The 8,458-nt window shown below is 39.0% G+C and overlaps 1 long non-coding RNA gene across 1 annotated transcript; it reads left to right on the top strand.

Moving 5' to 3' along the window:
* Positions 1 to 2,821: 2,821 nt before the first annotated feature.
* LOC131506068 (uncharacterized) lies at positions 2,822 to 3,269 on the top strand. The gene is made up of 2 exons (XR_009258712.1): positions 2,822 to 2,897; positions 3,123 to 3,269. It is a non-coding gene; the product is annotated as an uncharacterized LOC131506068 (long non-coding RNA).
* The last annotated feature ends 5,189 nt before the right edge of the window (positions 3,270 to 8,458 follow it).

Genomic DNA, 8,458 nt, shown 5'->3' with positions numbered 1-8,458 from the left:
AGAAGAGGCATCAGTGCAACAGTAGCAGAAGGCATTCAGTGGTCTAGGCTATCTACTTATGCAGCTAACTCATGTCCACTAGCCCTTCTCACACACAAACTGGGATGGACCACTTCCACCATTTTATAACAGAGTACTGCTGGGCCCAGCCAAATTTATGACTCAACAGGTGAGAGTATGCAGCTGCTGAAAATGAGTGCCAGCAACACAGTCACTTACTGCCCATGGTCAGATACTCTGTCTCTATCAGATCCCACCAGCATGCAGGAACTGCTTTCTGAATGGTATAAATCTGTGCTGCAGAGGAAATGGACTTGCTCTAGAACTGTATTGCCCAATATGATGGTCACTGACCACATGTGATGACTTAAGCTTAAATTAAATTAACTAAGTAAAATGAGCCTACAACCTCAGTGCTGGTCTCACACGCGGGAGGCACAAGAAGACTGTGGATGAGATTGCCGCAGAGATGAGTGCCGGGAGTAGCAGCGCGTGTCCCACATCCAGGCATCATGAAGAGCTCCCCGCCAGGGCCCACCATCAACCAGGAGTTGCTGGTGCTCACCGCCAAGGCTACGGAACTCTGTTCTCTATCTAGCCACCCGTTCCTACAGACATGGCGGTGGAAAAGAAAAGGAAGCACTCAGTGATTTCTCAAACGCTACAGAGGAATGGGAAACTTTTTAGTTTCTTGCAGATTTATTACCATAGATGATTTCAGCTAGTAAATATCTGTAAAAGCTTAAAGGCAAGACAAAGAAGAGAATGACAACAATGATGCAAGTATGGAGATGAAGCAGAATCCTAAACAAAAACAGAAGTATTTTAAAAATCAGCCGGCTGAGGACCTCCCTGGATTGGCACCACAGCTTTGAAGTAAGCATAGCACTGTGCAACTTTAGACTCCTCACTTTTCAGAGACTTGAAGCACATGATATTCCTTCCAGGCTGAGAGCCAGCACCCGATGTGCCCACCCACACCATAAATACCCAGAAGGAAAGTAACCCAGACAGCAGCCTCTCTCTGACGAGCCCATGCTGCGGTGGGGTTACCAAGAGAGCTGCCTGTGCAGTCGGGCACTGTCAGATGTGCAGGTGCAGCTGTAAGCTGTAAAGACAAAGACGATGTTGTTTAACTTTTTAATTTACAGATACATTTTGAGGAGCCGCTAAATGTGCGTAAATTCATAGATGCCTGTTAGGAAATTAGTTCTTGTTAAACAACTAGTTTGAGCTAAGTATGTAGCTTATGGGTAGTATGTTACATTTGATTTTTTCTATTTCAAGAAAACCTGACTCTTGTCCAAATATAGCATTTTTTTTAACTATAAAGAAATGTTTTTCTTTATTAAAAACTATATGTATTTTTATAGTAAATGCTTTATAGAACTAGCTTTGGAGCCATCTTTTGTTCTAATGCCTTGCTTATTACCTGAGATTTTTGTGAAATTTAAAAATAAGCATTTCTGGGGGCACTTGGGTGGCTGAGTCAGTTAAGCCTCTGCCTCTGACTCTTGTTTTAGGCTCAGGTCATGATCCCGTGGTTCATGAGATGGAGCTCCCCGTTGGGCTCTGTGCTGACAGCATGGAGCCTGCTTGGGATTCTCTCTCCCTCTCTCTCTGCCCCGCCCCTCTCTTAAAATAAACAACAACAAAAAATCAGGGCGCCTGACTGGCTCAGTCAGTTAAGGGACCGGCTTCGGCTGGGGTCATCATCTCGCAGTTTGTGAGTTCACACCCTGCATCCAGCTCTGTGCTGACAGCTCGGAGCCTGGAGCCTGCTTCAGACTCTATCTCTCCCCCTCTCTCTGCCCCTTCCATGCTCATGCTCTCTGTCTCAATAATAAACATTTAAAAAATTTTTTTAACTTAAAAAAATTAGAGGGGCGCCTGGGTGGCGCAGTCGGTTGGGCGTCCGACTTCAGCCAGGTCACGATCTCGCGGTCCGTGAGTTCGAGCCCCGCGTCAGGCTCTGGGCTGATGGCTCAGAGCCTGGAGCCTGTTTCAGATTCTGTGTCTCCCTCTCTCTCTGCCCCTCCCCCGTTCATGCTCTGTCTCTCTCTGTCCCAAAAATAAATAAACGTTGAAAAAAAAAAAATTAAAAAAAAAAATAAATAAATAAAAAATAAAAAAAAAAAAAAATTAGAAATAAGCGTTTCTAACATTTTTATTCCTAGAGAAAAATTACATGTTAATTAAATCAAATACAAAAAAAGTATTACCTCTGCCTAAGCGTATTTTTTCTTTAAAACATTTAAAAATGTTTATATACAGAAAATCTCATTTTATTGTTCCTTTGTTTATGCCCATAGTAATTGTTTTCAGTGTTCAAGAGAGAAAACTAAATACTATTTTTTTCCACATAGGATAAGTTTTTGGCTCTTGTCTCTTTTTTTAAAAATTGAGTTATAATTTACATCTAGTAAAATCATCCTTTAATGTCTAATCTGTTGGTGGTGTAAACAATCAATATACAGGACAGTTCCATCACCCCAAATATTCCTCTATGCCCACCTGAGTCCCTTTCTCTCATCCCCAGGCAACTACTACTATTGTCTGTTCCTCTTGTTTTGAAATTTTATTTTAAAATATTTTAAAATCCCAAAAAATTATTTAAAAATTAAATTAACTAAAAAGAGAGACAGACAGACAGAAAGATCAATGAAATAACACTAGCCACACTTCAAGTGCTTGGTAGTGTATGTGGCTAGTAGCCACCATATTGCATAGAACATCTCGATGTCACAGTAAGTTCTATTACACAGTACTGTTCTAGAGCCCTAGAATTCTACATGACATCTCTTCTTTGGAGCTTGCTATACTGCAGTTTCTCCTAGATTTACAACTGTCAGCTTATGATCTTCATTAAAAGGAATGTAGCAGTATTCTTAAATATGGTATGTACTGTCTCCAGAAGTCAGAGAGGTTTACCAAGCATTGTGCTTCTTTCTTCGTGGGAGCTGTGAGATAATATGTTTTATTTTGAATTAGATGTGATAGTATGCCCCCCACACTCCAGATCCCTAAAAACTTCCCTGAGAGCCCCTGGATTTTCATAGGTTCATCACATACCCTCTGGAACACATGTGTCTTAAGTACTTGTCACTTCTTATCTGCTTCAGTTACCATGTCATCAGTATGTGGATGAATGTGATGTTCTACAGATGTCCAGATCATTCAGGTTCCTTCAAACTACATCATGACTGAAAGTCGAAGAGTGAACATTGACCTGTGGGAAGATCCCAACTAAATATATGCTATTCTCCGTCTCATGGGAATGCAAACTGCTTGTCAGCCTCCTTTTGAAGAGGGTTGGAAAATAATACATATGCTAGATAAATGGTTGCCTGTTACATGCCAGAGGATGTGTTATTCTGCAGAAAGAAAGGGATGGGGGGGGAAGAAAAAGAAAAAGAAAAGAAAAAAGAAAGAGAAAAAGAGAAAGAGAAAAGGGAAGGAAGGAAAAGAAAAAGAAAGAAGGAGGAAAGGAGGAAGAGAGAGAGGCAGAGCAGCTGCAATTGAGGCTACCGGTTGGTTGTTTGCAATAGGTGACTGTCATTTAGTATGAAAACTATAGTTTCTATAGTGGTCACACTAGTGAACTAAATGGGGCTTTGGGAGGGACCACCACCCTTGCACTAAGTATTTAAACAAATGGCATTAATCTTCCCCACAGGACACGGTATTTATTTTTATTTTCTAGCTGGGCCTAGGATAGAGAGTTTGGAGGAAGGACAAGATTTAGAGACTTTGAACTGGCCTTCCCTTTCTATGAGATCTCTCACGTCACAGGTTCAGGAACCAATATGAGTGTTCTGCCAACTGCCAAGTCTGTCCCTTCCAATTATATATTGGGGAATCAAAGAAACAGCATCCACTGTAGGCCCATAGACCAGGTGGACTCACAGTAAGCCAGTCCTGAGCCAAGATTCCATTTACTGCCCCCTAGGAATCATGGTGGCACTTTGGGTCCCCACATACCAATGAAATGGTACAACAATCCTCAAAAACCCAGGTATTCTCCTTTCTCCAATGCAAGATATCCTAGTAAATGTCTTTACGTCCATTTGAGGAAAAATGTAGAGAATTACTACTGATTAAATGTAGCATGGTGTTGCAGGGTCCTTCCTCATAGGGCCCTGGCCTGTCCTTCAATCAATGGATATGGAGTCTGAGAACTGGCCTAGATCCAAAAACTAAGCAGTGGATCATGACTTTTGTTTAGACTATTGCCCTTAGATTCCTGATCACCTGTCCTTGGTTTGACTGTTTACATTTAGTATCCTTATTGACTGCCCATCTTTCTTGCCTCTAGGAATACTGTATCCCATTCAGCATGTCCATAGCTCTCTGCAGATTGAGACCTCTGGCTGCCATTCTGATTTTGTCACTTATTGTGATAATTGTCTGTATCTTTCTACTTGTGGTTAAACTGCTTGCCACCTAGATTCTAATGTTTCAGATTTTCATCACCTTTCCTATCAGGAGCTCAGTTCTATAACAGCATCTTCTATTAGCCTGTTCTACAGAGCTTTGAAGCTTCTCAGTGATTCTGGTAGCCCTCCCATGAGCACATTCATTATCACCTAGGAAAACTAAGTGTCTTCCAGACTCTCATGCAAAATACTATCAGGTGTTGGGGTTTTTAGTCTACTATCACATTCCTACTTCTTTGAATCTTTTGACCTCTTCCTCTACCATCCACCAGTAAGTCTTATCTTTCATTATCATTAAGCAACTCAACATATCTTCTACCTAACCCTAACTTCCTTTAGGAATTCAGATAACAGAGAAATAAAGGCAAGTACATTGGGAGATAAGCTGATAGGAAATTTAATTGTGTCTACCTATACTAAAAGAATTTAGTTTCTATTTCAACTCACATTCCTTGTCCCTCTATCTACAATTTGAGGAAGATGCCTACCCTCCTTGCAATCATACAAATCAGATTTAATATAAACAAACTGGTAATTTTCAGGTCTGCAGAGAGCAAGAATATAGCATTGATGGAAATTTTACCAAATGGATCCTTTTTATTGGGAAATTGTGTCATTATTTATTGATGTCACAATGATAACCTAATAGAACTCCATCTGCCATCTAGAGATTACATTCCAATAACCAGAGACTTTATAGCTAGGCAGCTAATGTTAGAAATTTGCTGTAAAAACTGGAAACACTGTGGAATACCACCTCTACTCTACAAAAATCAATGAAATAAATGTTTGTTTTTATCCTGGAGCAAAACTGGAATAATTTACTTCCCATCTCCATTGAACCTACATCTGAAACAAGATGTGATTTTACCCTCATGATTGACCTGCTCCATTCTGGCATTTAACTAGATATTGCCCAACGAATTTCATGTTTAATCTTCATGGGCTAGCAGTCTACAATGTATGCAGAGCAGTCTACCACCATCCCCTTAGCCTAAACAGAGAATATCCAAAATCATAAATGTTTCATTCTACTTTAACCAAGCAGAAAGACAGACTCTCATAGGAATACGCTGCGTAGGCATGTAAATCAAATTTTAAAATTCAGTTATTGTTAACTTTTCCTGAAAAGTAAGCTAGTCAAAAATAGATTGAGAGAGAAAGGCTGCATCCTCCATGACCAGATTTGAAATTTTTTAGAGACTTACATCCATTTTTTTAGCACAAATTTCATGGAAAAATAGGCCATTTACTGATGTGAACTTGTTTCCCTAGGGAAATAAACTAGGTATCTAGATTAAAGTACTTTTCCTGCCAAAAATGTAGAATTCTCTCTCTCCCTGTCCATCTATCCTCAGGTAAAATAAATAAATAAATAAATAAACATAAATATATATATATATATATATATATATATATACGTATGTGTGTGTATATATATATATATATCTTGTATATGTATGTGTCTATATATATATACACACATACATATATATATAAACATATATATACATGTATATATATATGTATATGTATATATATGTGTGTATATATATACATGTATATATATATACATATATATACATATATGTGTGTATATATATATACACACATACATATATATATATATATATATAATAAAAAGTTGACAAAAATCAGAGTTCTGTTTTTGCTATTTTGACTCTTCTGCTGACCAATCATCAAAGCCAGAATCCAGCTGTCTGATGTAAATGGAAAGACACTCTTATCTATTCTCACAGATGGATTCTGGAATCATTTTGGCTTAATTTTGGCAGGGACAGGTAGAGGCAGAACCAGACTCAGGAAAAGCACTGATAATTTCCTGTGGGGTTCTCACGGTAGTAAGAGGTGGAGGGAACTCTTTAGAAAAAAACATAGGATAAAACAGATTTTTTGAAATTACCACCCTGTTAGAGTCAGTGGAGATATAAACCCCAGGAAGGCAAAAGAGAACATTTCAAAGGATTGTGTGTTTCCCAAATTACTTTGCTCTCCCTTTAAGCTTTAAGAAAATGACATTCTGATTTCTGGCAAGGTTCAAGTGAATTCTATTTGGGGTTAGTTTGCAACACTTAAATTGCTTCAGGGCTTGCTCTGATTGGAATTCTGTTCCCTCAGTTGCACTGCAATAAAATACCTAACCCATTAAAGTAGTTATTATCAGAGAACCAGGACCTTGCCATCCAGCCATCACTATGTGGGAGGGACTGTATAAGTATCTTAGCCCCCTTCTACCACCCTCGTGAACACAAAGTGATCTGGGGTCTTTTGACTGCTAGGAAAAGATATCTTTAGATAGTCTGTTTATCTCCTATGCCAAGACATTCAAGTGGGTCTTCAGAGAGGACTTAATTAGTAACTGTGGCCCTCAGCTCCATATGTATCCTGATGACATTCAGATTTATCTTTTCCCTCCCTTAAGACATTAGTGGAGAAGATGAAAAATGAACAGTCCTTGCCAAATGCAGAGTCCTTAGAGTTCTCAGAAAATAAATGTTACATTTCCAAAGTAAGAGCTGCCTCTGATGAAAGAAGACCAACTTGTTGCCCACCCCACCCACACCCCAGTTCTTGCATCTACACTCTACACATTCTTGTTGTGTTTCGGCATTTGCATTTAGTACCCGTGAATGAGAGCTATTCAAATGGTTGACTTGCCATCACCAAAGGGCAGTAAGATGCATGCCAAGAAGAGGATGATTCCCAGGTTTAGCACAACTGACTCATCTAAAGTGAAAAAAAGAAAAGAAAGCACGATGCAGAGTGGGAATGACTTTAGCTGCAAGTAACAAAATCCAACTAAAAGAAACTGAAACAAATAGAGCTCTAATTTGTTCTCAGATTAGCTGACTGCTGGTATAGGATCAGTGGGGCCAACACTGTTAGGGCTTGAGTCTCTGAGATATTCTTGGCCTTTCACTCAGTTTAAAGGTGACTCCAGATATTACGTCCACCCTCATAATATGAAGAGAAGAAGTCACTATCAATAGATTTTTGAACTTTCCCAGAAAGCTCTCTCATTGGCCAAAGCTGTGTAACATGACCAATTCCAGCTGTAAGAAGGCTACAAAAGTCACTAGGCTTCTCTAATGGAAGATGATAAAAGAAAAGACAGTTGAAAATGACTGTTTTGCAAACCAATCAATAGTCTGCCACATCCAATATATTTTACCCAGCAGTTCAGCTATAAGAAGAATGCCAGGATTGATCTTTTAGGACACTTTCGAGAGTAAAAGAGAAAACTGTTAACAATTATGCCAAGAAAACAGGAGCTAACTACGACTGTCCTGAGAAAACTGGAATATATGATCACTGTAGTCATAGACAAAGTATTCTGAGAAATTAGCCCCACTTCCCTCCACAGTTTGACAGGGAACTGAAAATCTGTTTCTTGGGTGAATAAATTCTCCCAGGCTAGACCCAGGATCTTCCAATGCTTGAATTTTCTATTTATGCCTGACATGCCTCACTTTGGAGTAGACCAGACAACTTTTCTGTGGGAAACTTTGTTAAGATCATTTGGCAAATAATACTCAGAGGTGCTTTCTTCTCTAACTTCTGTGCAAAGTCTTTTCAGAGCACATATTACCCATGGCTTTCTCCCACACCCTGCCTGTGAGGAAGACATTGTTCAATAAGGCTGAGATTCTCAAATCAGGCAGTATTGACGATTTACAAATGGTCAGGGTAGTATCCCCCTGAATCAAGATAAAAAAGAAGTTTATCAGTAGTATAAATTGAAACCTCTCTGAGCATATGTCTTTTCTATCCTGACTTTATACCTTTATTCATTCATAAGGACAACAAAATAATCTTGGAGCAAAATTTGGGCCTGACACCATGATTATAAGGTGGTACAAGGTTATTTCTAACCTTATAGCTAGAACTGGTTTTAGATGCCAAACTATGTTACTTGAATACTAATTAATGTAGGGCTCTACCTTGAATTCTAGTTATTTTTATGTCTTATTTTTCTAACTTAAGATTTTTGTTTTCTTCCC

This window comes from Neofelis nebulosa, chromosome 3 (genome assembly GCF_028018385.1).
Source record: "Neofelis nebulosa isolate mNeoNeb1 chromosome 3, mNeoNeb1.pri, whole genome shotgun sequence".
NCBI lineage: Eukaryota > Metazoa > Chordata > Mammalia > Carnivora > Felidae > Neofelis > Neofelis nebulosa.
The sequence above is the reverse complement of the archived record's forward strand: the minus strand, read 5'-3'. Positions and strand labels throughout refer to the sequence as shown.